Source organism: Erpetoichthys calabaricus, chromosome 11 (assembly GCF_900747795.2).
Source record: "Erpetoichthys calabaricus chromosome 11, fErpCal1.3, whole genome shotgun sequence".
Taxonomy (NCBI): domain Eukaryota; kingdom Metazoa; phylum Chordata; class Cladistia; order Polypteriformes; family Polypteridae; genus Erpetoichthys; species Erpetoichthys calabaricus.
Genome location: NC_041404.2, coordinates 136673632 through 136687783, shown reverse-complemented (window position 1 = coordinate 136687783; position 14152 = coordinate 136673632). Strand labels below are relative to the sequence as shown.

General features: G+C 47.4%; 1 protein-coding gene across 1 annotated transcript in view; it reads left to right on the top strand.

Annotated features, from left to right (window-relative positions):
- The window catches only part of tekt4 (tektin 4), a 55491-nt gene that overhangs the window by 30886 nt on the left and 10453 nt on the right, over positions 1–14152 (top strand). The window lies entirely within an intron of this gene.

The following is a 14152-nucleotide window of genomic DNA, read 5'->3' as shown; positions in this document are numbered from 1 at the left end:
TCTCACGGAGCTCTGACTTGGTGGCTTTGTCGACAGCTCGTTCCATTCCAGTGAGGGCCCCCCCCCCCTCCACCCCCGCCAACCAGCACCTGATAATGGTGGTCACTCAGATTGCAGGAAGGTAGAGACAGGCGTCTATTGTTCAGACAATTGCTGCCTGTCATTACCGGCGGCTCGAGGATGAGATGAGCGCGTTTGACGCCAAAGCCATCAGCGCTTTCATTAAAAGGCCTTGTCAGCTTCTCTCCCAGCACGAGTGATGAGAAAAAATTGTAGGGCTGGCATGGAGAGCGGGCTGGCATTGCCAGGATAATAGAAGGGTCGAGCATCTCTGATTAGGTGACAATTGCGGAGGATCTGGGAGAGTCTGGGAGAGCTCCTGTCCTACCACCACCACCCCAGTCTAACTAGAGAGGGTCAGGCTGACAAGGGGACAGAATATGACAGACGCTCCGGTCAGTCAGATGGAGAAGATTTCCAGTCCTGATCAGATTGATGAACTGGATGAACTGTAGCAGGTGGAGGACAGTGACCCGGCTGGGCAAAATGAACCTTCTGGAATGAGGTGGACAGTCAAAACTGGAGCATCTGAGCTGGACATGTTGACCTGGATGACGTCACTGAAAGACAATAAAGGGGCTGAACTAAAGCGGACCTTTAAGCTGGACACACTGAGCTGGACATGATGAGGTGCAGCAGGTAAATGATTTTGACCAACATCAGCCATGTTGAGCCAAACTGGGGTCAGCTGGACCAATTGAAGGGCAGGGGCTGAATGAGGGTCAAGAAACTGGACCAGCTGAGGTAGGTCATCTGCACTGAGGTGACTCAAAGAGACTGACCAGTTTGAAGCCATTGGAATTGATTGGATGATCAGGACCAGTGGAACCAGTCATGTGAAAGTGGACTAGAGGAACACGGGATTGGCTGGACCAGACCAACTAGACCTACTCACTGAAACTGGGCAAACTGGACATGTTGGGCTGAAGCCCCAAAAAGAACGGTGACCATACTGAACATGTTGACCAGCCGAGTGTGATGTGGGACAGGAGAGCAAGCAGGACCAGCTGAATAAGGAACATTGAACTGGATGAGCATCTGGACCTGACTGGCTAAGCTGGAACGACTCTGACAGATCAACCAGTTTGGTCCTATTGAATGTCAGCAATGCTGAGCTAGGTGGGTTGAAGGGGTCCTACTATAGAAACTCATTGAAACTGGCCAGATTGGTCAGGTTGAGTTGGATTGGTCAGGTCTGTTTATTTCAAATGGTGTGCACAAGTTGGACAAGAACATCAAAAGAGTAGTGGCTGAACTGGACTGGCTGAGCTGGCCTGAGTATGATCCAGACCTGGAGCTGGACCTGGTGAAGAGCAGTGGCAGAATGAGAAGGAACAAACTGGACAAACTAAAGCAGGCCATTTGGACCAGTGTGGCTATCATGGAGCAACAGGAAGAAATTGGCCAGTTTGGTCATCCATCCATCCATCCATCCATCCATCCATCCATCCATCCATCCATTCATTTTCCAAACCTGCTACCTCCTGAGCAGGATAAATAATTGAAACTGATTGGTGATAAGGACCTGCTGAGTTGGGTGTGTTGACCAGATGAACAAGAACAAATAACCTGGATGAAATCAACCAGAGCGGCTCCTTGAAACTGAACAAACTGGTCAGGTTGAATTGGACTGGTCAGATCAGTTTATGGCTTTGAAGAATGTGAGGAGCTGACTGGAGCATTGACCAAAGTGGACAAGTGAGCAGAATCAGGTGGAGAAGAAGCACTGAACTGGACGAGCTGAATCAGACCATCTGAACCTGACTGGCTAAGTTGGAATGATTCTGACAGATCGACCAGTTTGGCCATATTGAATTTCAGTAATGTGGTCCTACTATAGCAACTCCTTGAAACTGGACAGACTGCTCAGGTTGAGTTGGACTGGTCAGATCAGTTTGTGGCTTGGAAGAATGAAAGAAGCTGACTGGAGCGTTGACCACAGTGAGCAGGTAGGACTGAACGGATGGATAAGAAGCATTGAACTGGATGAGCCAAATTGGACCATCTGGACAACAGAGACTTAAGGAGATGGACCAGGCTGGTCAAGCTGATTTTGGATGGATTTGACCAGCTCAGACCAGCTTGTTGAAATGCACTCCAGCTGATCTGATAAGCAGGACAGGGGGAGTCAGAGTGGCCGAATCTCATCGGCCATTGTGGACGAGCTGAAGTGGAGCGACAGGCTTTGACATCTCAAGGCGCTGACCCTATCAGATGAGTCAACTGCTGAGGGACCGCAGCTTGAGTAGGCCAGCTGGACCGGCCCACTGTCTTGGATAAACTGGTCCTGACCGGCTGTTCCAGATCTGCTCTCACATGGATTGGGCAACAACAGGGAATGAAAAGAAAAGAAGAAGAAGCAATGGAAGAATCAATCAAAAATATTTTGAAGCGCAGCACAAAGTTCGATCAGAAGCACAGCTGCACAGCCTCGGCCCACCCTGCCGTTCCCCAGGCCGCCGCTCACTTGGTGCTGTGAATTCATGCGTGTTTGACTGCCAGCTCGGCACTCCTTGTGTAAACAGTCTTGTGTAAGACGGGGGGCCGAGTCCCGGTGGAGCCAAGGAACGCAGAAGGCTATCAATCAGCCTGTCCCTCATTAATGAGGTGTCTATGGGAGTCGAGGAGCTACGGGGGGCAGCTGGGGGCTCACTGAGCTATGCGGGACAGATAAGGAGAGCAGAGGATGGCAGGGTTAGCCAAAGAGATGTTGATGCAGCAGGGAGGGAAGGGCTGCATGAGGCACATGGTGTGGTCAGATATTCAATCTGAGCCCACCAGGGGGGGCTACTGAGACCTTCTCTGAGAGGACTGGAGCTGGAAGTGTGCCAGGATGCCGAGACAGCAACTGAAGGAGCCCAGAAAGCTCTGATGGCCAACTCATCCCCTGCTACACTAGTCTAGTGGTCATTTTGGCCATTTCACTGGGCCCCAGATGTGGACAGGACAGCAACTTCTATCAGGCGACATCTGCTTAGGAGATAACAGATAGCGTCTGACTGAGCCTTTTGGGCGGATAGAGCACACATGTGATGGTTGGAGTCATCGGTCAACTGAAGGGTTAAGGCACAAATGGTCCTGATTGGCTGATGTGCTGACTTACTAGACTTTGATCTGATCTTTAGAGAAATGGAGCTGGCGACGCCGTTCAAGTTTCTGGGTAGTTAATGCATTGGGTCTGAGGAGTTCAATCAGTTACTGGGCAGGTAGTGAAAGGCGCCTTGTACGTTTTTTGGGGTCCAAGCAAACGACCGAACATGTGAACAACAAGCCACCAGAACAATGAACTGGAGGAACAAAACCACCAGGCCACAAACTGTGAGAAGTGAGAATCAGATGTGGGAGGAGTCAGGTGACAGACCCCTGGGGGTCTCGTTAGCTGTGCTCACCTTATTGGCTAAGTTAAGTACCTGGACAATAGGCTTTCATTGTAATGCCATTAAGGGGGACAGCGCCACCTACTGACCCAGAGTGTCAGTGGCCTGTGTTGGAAGTCTGATATCTGACTCCACCCACATCTGACCACGCCCACCTGTGACATGTTGATTTATTCAGTGATACGAATAATTAAATGATTGACAGCTGAAGTTACATTTTAATAGATGTGTCGATGTGCTGAATGAATGGTTGCCAGTTCTGATGCATTGTTTAATTTCTTTCATTACTGGGTGGTTGGACAAATTAATAATTGAATAGTTAAGTATTCTGGCTTTTGTCCCACAGATTTGGAGGTGAAGTTAAACGGACCCCTCGGGCGTGAATCTGGGTGTGTGACAAGGCCCTGTGACAGACTGGCACCTGGTTCTGTGCCCAGTGGGTAAGCCCCAGCCCCTGGTGCCCCTCCACTGGACTGAGTGAGTTTGAGCAGGTTCTGCTGTGTTGTATGGCACCCCCCCCTACCCTTTTAACCCCCCCCCCTCCTTTTTTGGCTGTTCTCCCACTCTATTGCTTCACACTGCATGTGTTTGCAATTTCGGTGTCACTCGCGTAAATTCAAATCATCAGTCCCACTATTTTGCAATTCTCATTTTAATGAAGGGTGGAGGTGGGGCCTGCCTTTGGGGGGCTGTGTGGTGGCTGCCCCTTTCCTGTTTTGGGAGGCCAGCCCCGGGGCCGGCTGGGTTGTCTTTTCTCACAATTCCGCGTATTCCCCAGGCAGCTTCCTGCTCTCCCTGCTTGGCCCGAGGCTCGCACTTCCCATTTCCTTCATTCCTTTGGTCTTGGCCCGCACTCAGCTCCGTGTTGTTAAAATAATAAAAGCTCCACTCGACAAACATTCAGGACAGTGGCACCGTCACTTCAAATACACAGGTGTGGCTCAGGTGAAAATGCCCATCAATCTCATTATGGCACCGCTTGGTATGGAGGCCAGTGCCTGCAGCCACGATTTAGGGTGCCCAGCTAGGATGCCATCACTGTAAATGGGGGTAACATGGCTGAAATAAGTGAGCCGCTCACCTCACCCTCTGAGTGATCTCTCAGGGTGGGCAAAGTTTGGAGCGGTTCACAGCCATGAAGTGCCAGTCTGGTCTGCCTTTGTCACATAAACAGCTCATGAGTCCCACCCACACCTTCAATCTTCAGGCTCCTTCACTGGGCAAGGAGATGTGAAGCCCACCCTCACCAACACCCATCGAATCACCCACTGCAGTTTAACTACACTGGCAAAAATGCAAAACCACTGATGCCCAGTGACACTGGGGCAAAGCAGACGAATATGAGGTGCCATCTGACAGGTAAGGGGGAAGGCTCTGGCCTCGCCCACAATTGTTCCACCCCACCTACATGGCCCTGGGCAGCCTAAGCAGATAGGAGGGGCATGGGCGGACCCGACCTGAATGGCCCCTCCCTGAAACTGTTTGACCTCAGTACTGGCAAAGAGTGGAGAATCCGATAACTTGATGTGAAAGGCACTATATAGATAGAGATAGATAGATAGATAGATAGATAGATATAGATAGATAGATAGATAGATAGAGTGAAAGGCACTATATAATAGATAGATAGATAGTTAGATAGATAGATAGATAGATAGATAGATAGATAGATAGACGTGAAAGGCACTATATAATAGATAGATAGATAGATAGATAGATAGATAGAGTAGATAGATAGATAGATAGATAGATAGATAGATAGATAGATAGATGAAAGGCACTATATAATAGATAGATAGATAGATAGATAGATAGATAGATAGAAAGATAGATAGATAGATAGATAGATAGATAGATAGACATAAAGGCACTATATAATAGATAGATAGATAGATAGATAGATAGATAGATAGATAGATAGATAGATAGATAGATAGATAGATAGATAGAGTGAAAGGCACTATATAATAGATAGATAGATAGATAGATAGATAGATAGATAGATAGATAGATACGTGAAAGGCACTATATAATAGATAGATAGATAGATAGATAGATATAGATAGATAGATAGATAGAGTGAAAGGCACTATATAATAGATAGATAGATAGATAGATAGATAGATAGATAGATAGATAGATAGATAGATAGATAGATAGACATGAAAGGCACTATATAATAGATAGATAGATAGATAGATAGATAGATAGATAGATAGATAGATAGATAGATAGATAGATAGATAGAGTGAAAGGCACTATATAATAGATAGATAGATAGATAGATATAGATAGATATAGATAGATAGATAGATAGACGTGAAAGGCACTATATAATAGATAGATAGATAGATAGATAGATAGATAGATAGATAGATAGATAGATAGATAGATAGATAGACGTGAAAGGCACTATATAATAGATAGATAGATAGATAGATAGATAGATAGATAGATAGATAGATAGATAGATAGATAGATAGATAGATAGATCCTAGCAATGCCATCAGGCGGTGGTCATACAGTCATCCCCATTGGCTCGGATGCCCCCCCCAGCCCCTCAGCTGCCCCTCAGGTTGGTTTCCAGCAGGATGCCGTGTCTCATGGCTGATGATCGCCGTCTTTCCCGTTTGATTTTCATTTGTCTCTGAGCCGATGCTGACTGTCATGTGGGAGGGTGAATGCGAGTGCCAACGGACCACCAAACTCAGCGTGAGTGTCACCTGACTGAGTGCACATTTCAAGCCGTCACATTTAATTGCTCTCTTTTACATTAAGTGCCATCATCAAGCACTTGCAGTCAATAAACAGCAAAACACAAAAGAGGAAAAGTGTGTGGAGCGCAGCGAAGAAAAGCAGCGGGAGACACGAGAGGAGACTGCGGTGGGGTCAGAGGAACGAGCCGCACAGGACTGACTGGCATCCTGCTCACATCCAGTGGGAGGGGCCTGATAAAGCCAGCGGTCTCTGTCACATGGGCCGACAGACAGACGTGCAGACGCAAAATCAGGCCTGAACAATCTGACACTTGTGAGCCTGGGATGGACAGACAGACAGACAGACAGACAGACAGACAGGCCACACGTCCAAAGGCAGACAGACACACAGACATAACGATGACACGTGTGAGAGAAAGACAGACAGACAGACAGTACCAATGACAAAGAGACAGGCTTGAGATAGAATTGGTGTGGTACACCATGTTGAAAAAGGGAAAAAACAGACAGACAGACAGACAGACAAGCCCCTGCTACTCTGACGTGTGGGAATCCATGTGCAGTCAGGCGATTAGACAGACAGACAGACAGACAGAAGCAGAGTGAAAATGGAGGTGAGAGGCCCTCATATTTCATATTTTGGTAGCTGTTTGTAAATTGTCATTTAGGAATTCACTTTGTGACGCCTTTTCTAACGAACAATGACATATCTGACCCTCCAGGTCACACTCGGGAGACGCGTCTGCCCAGGTAAAGCTTTTGAAATGAAAGCTGATGGACTCAAATAACCAAACGCTTCACACCCAAAGGGTCGAACATTTTCCAGGATGAAATCTTCTTCTTCTTCATCTTCGTCTTCTTCTTCCTCAGGGCGTTACTGTTACGCATAACAACAAAGATATGAGTGAAATGTGGAAATCTGAGGAGGTGCCCACGAGTTCTTACCCGCGAGTGCCCTTTCGCCGAATGACAACGACTCGTTTCGCCGGACCCTCCTCACATACATGGGTGGCCGGTGTGGCGTCAGGATTCGCTGAGCAGGATGGAAGTTGTGCAACGTAAACTGCAGGAAGTGCAGAGGATGAACGAGGCAGGGCTTACCTGCTACTAAGTCAGAGCAGCGCGACGAGAAGAGTCATGGAGTGAACAGAGAGATGAGTGCGTGATGCATGTGTGCAGCGCTTACGGGGGCTTCTCTGCAAGCAACATGGCAGTGAGTGAAACAGAAGGACCACACCAGGTGGGCCTCAAATCTATGAAATGGGGGAGTCCAAGGAAGAGGTCTGAGTAATGAAAGTTGTTGGCAGGGCAGCAGACCAGCGCTGGCCAGTAGGGGGCTCCCTTTGTTCTCTGCTTTGTGCCCGGTGGTCCTCATCTGCGGAAGCTCACCTAAAAGCTTTTGAAACGCACCTGAGTCCTCCGTCAGCCATGATGATCTACTTCTGTAGTGGACTGGACTTGAAAGAGGAGGAAGAGCCATGTGGAAGGCTGAAGAACGACGGTACGCCCGTGTTGGACGGGAAGGCAGAGGAGCTCAGAGGTGCTTCTCAGTATCGTCGACATTTAAAGGCCACCATTCATGGTGGCTTCATCGTCTCTGGCAGGTCACCAGACCCCAAGTACAGCAGCCATACTGGAATCAGTGCCGGGCCTGAGGTCTGCCTAAAAGTCAGATATCACGGGGTGGAGAGCCTTCAGGTGGTTGGGTCTGGTAGGCCAGGGGGCCGCCGACGGCAGGTTATTGATTAGCTGATGTCCTGATGGGGTCACAAGCCGGGAGTCCCCTCCACTTGGGAACACAAGCAAACTGAAAGAAACTGAAAGCACTGGTCATGGCTGGGTTTTTGAGGACCCCCCGCCCCCCCAAACAGAAAGCATTCACGTTAGAAGTCTTCATCATTCTTTACTCATTAAGAGGTGAAAGAGCAGTGCGGACCCCCCCAAGCCCCCCTCTCCCCCCCACCGGTCCCCCAGTCCTGCTAATTAGAGGCGAGCAGCAGGAGTGCCACCGAGTTTGTACTGCCAGCTCCCTCGTTATAAAACATGTAAGAGTGGCACCGGAGGTCAGCACCAGGCTCACCACTTCAAACCTCAGGCGCCCACCGCTCCTCTGCTTTCAGAAAATAATTAAAAAAGGAAAAGAATGGACGGCTCTTATTGGCTTTTCCATGTCGTTTGTCCCCAGCAGCCTCATGCTGAACTAATTCTAAAGGGGGACGCAAATAATGAAAACAAACACGGCCATCTCAGGCTGTAATTTGGTCCTTGAATAATGACAATATCATTAGCGTCCAACCACAGGAAGGTTCTTGGAAATAAATAGAAAACCATCTGCTCAAGAGGGCCGCCCAGGCTTTGGGCTTTGTCTCTTCATATCTGCAAAGCAGGCAAACGTGACATGACATGACATGACAGGTGGGCTCAGGACAGGGAGAGAAACCCACCACCCTATGTGCCCCTGTGAGCGGGTGGTGTGCCCTCCAAGTGCCAGGGGTAACATGTACACGCATTCACTTGTATCCAAAGCGACTTACAAATGAGCTCCGCGTCATCGAGTTAACTTGGGAACAAGTGTGACAGAGACGGGTCGGGGGTTGAAATCGATCACCATGAGCGAAGAACTTTTAAACGTGAGAGCGTAAGTGACCAATCAGAGGAGCCCACTCCGTCCGTGTCATCCTCATCCTCTGGTTTCTTCTTCACCTCCATGTCTCGGTGTTTGTTTCGCATTTCCACAGCCCTTGGCGTACAGAAGGTCCTCCTGACTTCAGCCCTAAATGCACTTGTGGATGAAATTCATTTTTTTGTTGATCTCCTCATCGATCCTCCAGAAGGACAAAGCGAAAACTGGAGTTTTACTAAATGTGTGAAAGGCGTTCAGACCCTTCACTCACCTGAAGCCTCCTTGGCAGCGATTCCAGCCCGGAGTCTTCCTGGGTTTGACACGCACTGGATTTGTGGGAGATTCTCTGCCCTTCTTCTCTGAGGGTCCCCTCAGATTCTGTCAGCTTGGACGGAGACCCTCAGTGGTGGGCTACTTTCAGGTCTTTCTAGAGATGGTCAGGTGGGTTCAGGTCTGGCTGGGCCACTCAGGGACATTCCCAGTGTTGTCCCCAGGATTTTTTGCTCTGTTCAGCTGTCCCTCGACTCTGCGTGGTCTCCCAGTCCCTGATGCTGATCCCTTGGAAGGGGGTCATGCAGGTGATGAGTGGTCTGCAGTTTCCCTATCCTTGGTTTCATCACACCAGATGATTTTGTTTCTCACAGTCTGAGAGTCCTTCAGGTGCCTTTTTGTGAACTCCAAGTGGGCTTCCGTGTGTCTTTTATTGAGGAGGGGCCATAAAGCCCAGATAGGTGGGGTGTTGCAGTGATGGTGGTCCTTCTGGACGTTTCTCCCGTCGCCACATTGGTTCTCTGGAGCTCAGGCAGAGGGCCCATCTGGTCAGTTCTCTTTCCAAGGCCCTGCTCCCGCGTTTGCTCAGTTTGGCTGGGTGGTCCGCCATCTTCTTTTCAGTATATTTTGGGCTCATTACAAGCAGCCCGTTGCCATTCAAACTACAGGTGGGCTGTGCGGCGTGTGGACACTGAAGATGCATTTTAATGCCAGGTGTAAATGTGATCCTCCTTAATTATACACACGCGCGATGCATACGTTAAAGGGGGGTCTTTGAGAAATCTGATAGCCACTGGGTGCCGTATGTGACATGTTTTGAATATTAATGACAGGAGTGGTCCGCTTTACAAGAATCAATTCAGTAGCCCTGCCGTGGCGTGACTTTTAGTGATGTGGGTGTTTTGCCGCTGTGTCATCATTATTTTCAGTCATCTTGTGACCCACCTAGATGTTTACTAAGGACCCCCGCCCCTACTTGAGGACCACTGGTCTAGATGGTTCAGTTTTCCTCTGCTCCATTTTGTGAACCTCTTGTGATTTGTGGGGAGTCTTATCTCCATTTCTGGGCCTATGTAGGCCAAAGCCTGCCAGTTGGGTAGACCTTGGGCCTGTGCTATGAAGAATGAGTCCCAAAGCACGAAAGCCCCAAAAAAGCACTTCCAAAATTGACCACTAGAGGGGATTTGACCTCAAAGCCTGGTTAGATATAAAGGACAAACACCAAGTCTTCATAAAACACACAAAACACTCCAGAGAGCACAAAGGCATAAAAGACCTGCCAGCCACGGCAAACCCCGGTGAGCAAAGACCCCAGAAAGAGTGGCCACAGAGCAACCACAAGAGCATTTGACTCTGGAAGACCTTGCAGGTATAAGGGGCCGAGGGCACGTCCTGGCGGTGACTGGCCTCTTGGGGGAGCCGCAAACGAAATGAAAGGCAAAATCGAAATCAATGAACAAAAGTAAAGAAATGAACATAAGGGACGTGCGTAACACAGGGTCCAGATCTGATTTTGACACAGGTTTGAGGGTCAGAGCGTCGCCTTCTTCTTCTTCTTCTTCTGGCAGGAGAACACAACGCCAAGCGTTCGTGATCCTGCATAAAGCTACAAAACCTCGCAGTGGATTTTGGGACTTTGAGATTTTTTTATCTGCTTTTTGGACTACGCACTCAGCTTGGTATTCCTGGTATTCTTGATGTTTTTCTGGCTTCGACTCCAACTTTCTTTTTTTTCATTTTTTTTTGGACTTCCATCTCACATTTCCAGGTCCAGTTTTACAAATTTTGCCCTTGTGGCCTGCGATTTTTCTTTCACTGACAGAACACTCATTTGCCTCCAAAACAGTCTTTCCTCTCTCGAAGGTAAATAACTGTATAAATTTGATTTGTATGGACAGATTAGTGCAGTCATGACATCCTGTATTTAGTTCCCACTTAATGCCGGGATAATTTGCTTTAGTAGATCATCAAAAGCTGACTGGCTTGAACTGGAAATCCTGCCGACTGTGCCATCCACTCAGTGAAAGAACAAAATCACCTGCTGCTTCCTGGTGGGCTACATTTGTAAGATGAATCCTCCTCTGGCTGCAGATCACCTCCAAATTCTCATTCAATCAACACGAGCCGACCCGAGGGCCAAGCAGCATATAGCGCCTTGACTCTTTCATTTGGTTCTGCTGCGGCCTTGGGCTAAAATCATTTCAATTCATTGTTTCCCTCCCCAAGCACCACTCAATACCCCAGAACTGTTTGCAAATGTATTAGCGATAAAAAAGTGAAATCTCGCATTGACACAATTCAGGTGCGTCCCATTTTATTGATTGTTGTTGAGATGTTTAAAGTCCACTGGTGGTCCATTCAAGTGACTGGACTGATTGGGAAAGGCACACACCCGTCCAAAGAAGGCCCACAGGTGAGCACAAACCAAGCCACTAGGTTCAGGGAATTGTGCTGAGGCGCCGATCCCGGGACAGCAGCAGCATTGAAGGTTCCCAAGAGCACCGTGGCTTCTTTTGATCTTAGTTGGAAACATCTGGAACAACCAAGCTGAGCAATCATGGGAGAAGAGGCATGGGAAGAGCAGGTGACCAAGAACCCGATGTTCACTCTAGCTGGGCTCCAGAGAGCTTGTGTGGAGATGGAAGAAACTTCCAGAAGGATAACCACCACATCAGCGCTCCACTGATCTGAGCTTTAGGATGGAGAATGACATGAAGGCCCGCTTGAAGTTTGCAAAAAGGCAACTAAAGATTTAATCTGTGATCTTAAAAGGCCAGGAGATGCATGGTGGTGACCTTTAGACCATTAAACTAGAGAGTCATAGGTCACGACCTCCGAGACAACACCTGCTATCAACAGGTCATCACCTCATGGAAATGAAGCCACAAAATGGTGGTGCCCGTGTGAAAACAAAATGGCATTGAAGGAGACACACAATTAACTTTACAAATGAATTTAAAGCCAAAAAACTATTCTTCGATTTGAACTTTTTTTTGGGCATCAAAACCCTGGGAATGACTCATAATTAATTTTTAACTATAACCAAAGGAGATATAAATATTAAATAAAAATACTGATTATACCAGTCATTTTAAAATCCTGTTTTATACTCGGGTGGGTTGTCTTTTGAACCTTACAGACAATGGACAAGCAGAATGCTGTTTAGCTTATAAATCCTGCCGACTACACCACATAACAAAAAAATGAAGCAAAGAAAATCCTGCCGACTACACCACATAACAAAAATACAGAAATAAAGAAAATCCTGCCGACTACACCACATAACAAAAAAAAAAAAAGAAAATCCTGCAGACTACACCACATAACAAAAAAAAAGGAAATCCTGCCGACTACACCACATAACAAAAAAAAAGGAAATCCTACCGACTACACCACATAAAAAAAAAAGAGACAAAGAAAATCCTGCCGACTACGCCACAAGGAAAATTGTGTTTTTTGCATGTCTTATTTATTTACAGCTTGTCTAAATTTAATCCTAAATTTGTCTTCTTCAGTGCTATTGTGAAAGAAACTTCTAGTCAGTGGGCACACCTGATTTATTCAATGCCAACAAAAGCCGAGAATAACAAGTAAAACAGCGTTGATAATTCTCACGAGCACAATGGCGTAATATAAATTAGGTAGAGCAGTGGGTCCTGTCACTAAACCCCTCATTAACTGTAGCGTTTTGTAAAGAAAGAGCATCACACCCAAAGGTAAAGGTGGAGAAAATGAGATCAGCTGATGAAAGTTTGCTGAAAATTCTGACAAAGACGGATTTAGGAAAGAACTTGAAGATGAGAAAAATTTATTATGAAAAACTAGAAGGATAAGGTGTAATGAAACCACGTATTGTGCCACCTCTGTGATGTGACCAGCATGATGAACAAGGTCATGTGACACATCCGCAACACGTCATGTAAACAAATAAAAACAAGATGGAAGTGAGGTACAGCCTTTTAAATGAAAATTAAATTTCAAAAATGGAATCATGATAGGGTGGCACGGTGGCGCAGTGGGTAGCGCTTCTGCCTTGCAATTAGGAGACCCGGGTTTGCTTCCCGGGTCCTCCCTGTGTGGAGTTTGCATGTTCTCCCCGTTTCTGCGTGGGTTTACTCCGGGTACTTGGTTTCCTCCCAACAGTGCACAGGTGAGGTGCATTGGCGATCCTAAATTGTCTGTAGTGTGTGCTTGGAGTGTGCGTGTGTGCGTGTGCCCTGCGGGGTGTGTGCGGGGTTTGTTTCCTGCCTTGCACCCTGTGTTGGCTGGGATTGGCTCCAGCAGACCCCCGTGACCCTGTAGTTAGGATATAGCAGGTTGGATAATGGATGGATGGATGGATAATGGATGGATGGATGGATGGATGAATCATGATAACAAAAAAAGAGAATAATAGACCAAATGGCATATGTAAAACATGTTATGTATCACGCCATCCAAAAGAGGGGAGGGAGAAGAAGTTCATCTTGGGCTCCAAAGCTCAGACATGTGTGTTCAGCTGTTCTTCAAGCTGAGGCTAGCAGGACGTGGCAGCTGGGGAACCACCTGCTCTTTACGAGGGGAGCAGGGCGTTAATTCACGTGGTGTACACTTCTCTCTCTAGAATGGAGGAGCGCTGCCCTGAAGAAGGTGACTGGCATCACTTCCAAACCCTGAAAACACAGATAGTGTGACGTCATGGTCTTGAGAAGAGCAGGCGATGCTCCCGCGGAGAAGTCTGATTCAGTTAATGGCACCTTAGCTGCACAACTAATTCATGCATTGGGCAATTAAGTGGCATCTCCCGGTTTTCATTAATACTGCCTTGCCCCTTTTTGTCCCAGCCTGCTTTTTGATTTTGGTGGCCAGCTGATTTGGGCAGGTGAGGACTACACTTCAGTTCAGATGAGTGTTGAGACCTACCACCATTTTGAACATAAGACATTTGACAGACTAGAGGAGACCACTAGTCCGTCAAGCCCACTTCTTTAGCTAGTAGCTAAGCTGTCCCCATATCTCCTCCAGGTTCTTCTTAAAAGTTGTTGAGGTTTTCTGCTTCAATTGCACGTCTCGTAGTTTGTTTCAGAGTCCCACAACTCTTTAGATAAAGAGGTGCTTCCTGGCTT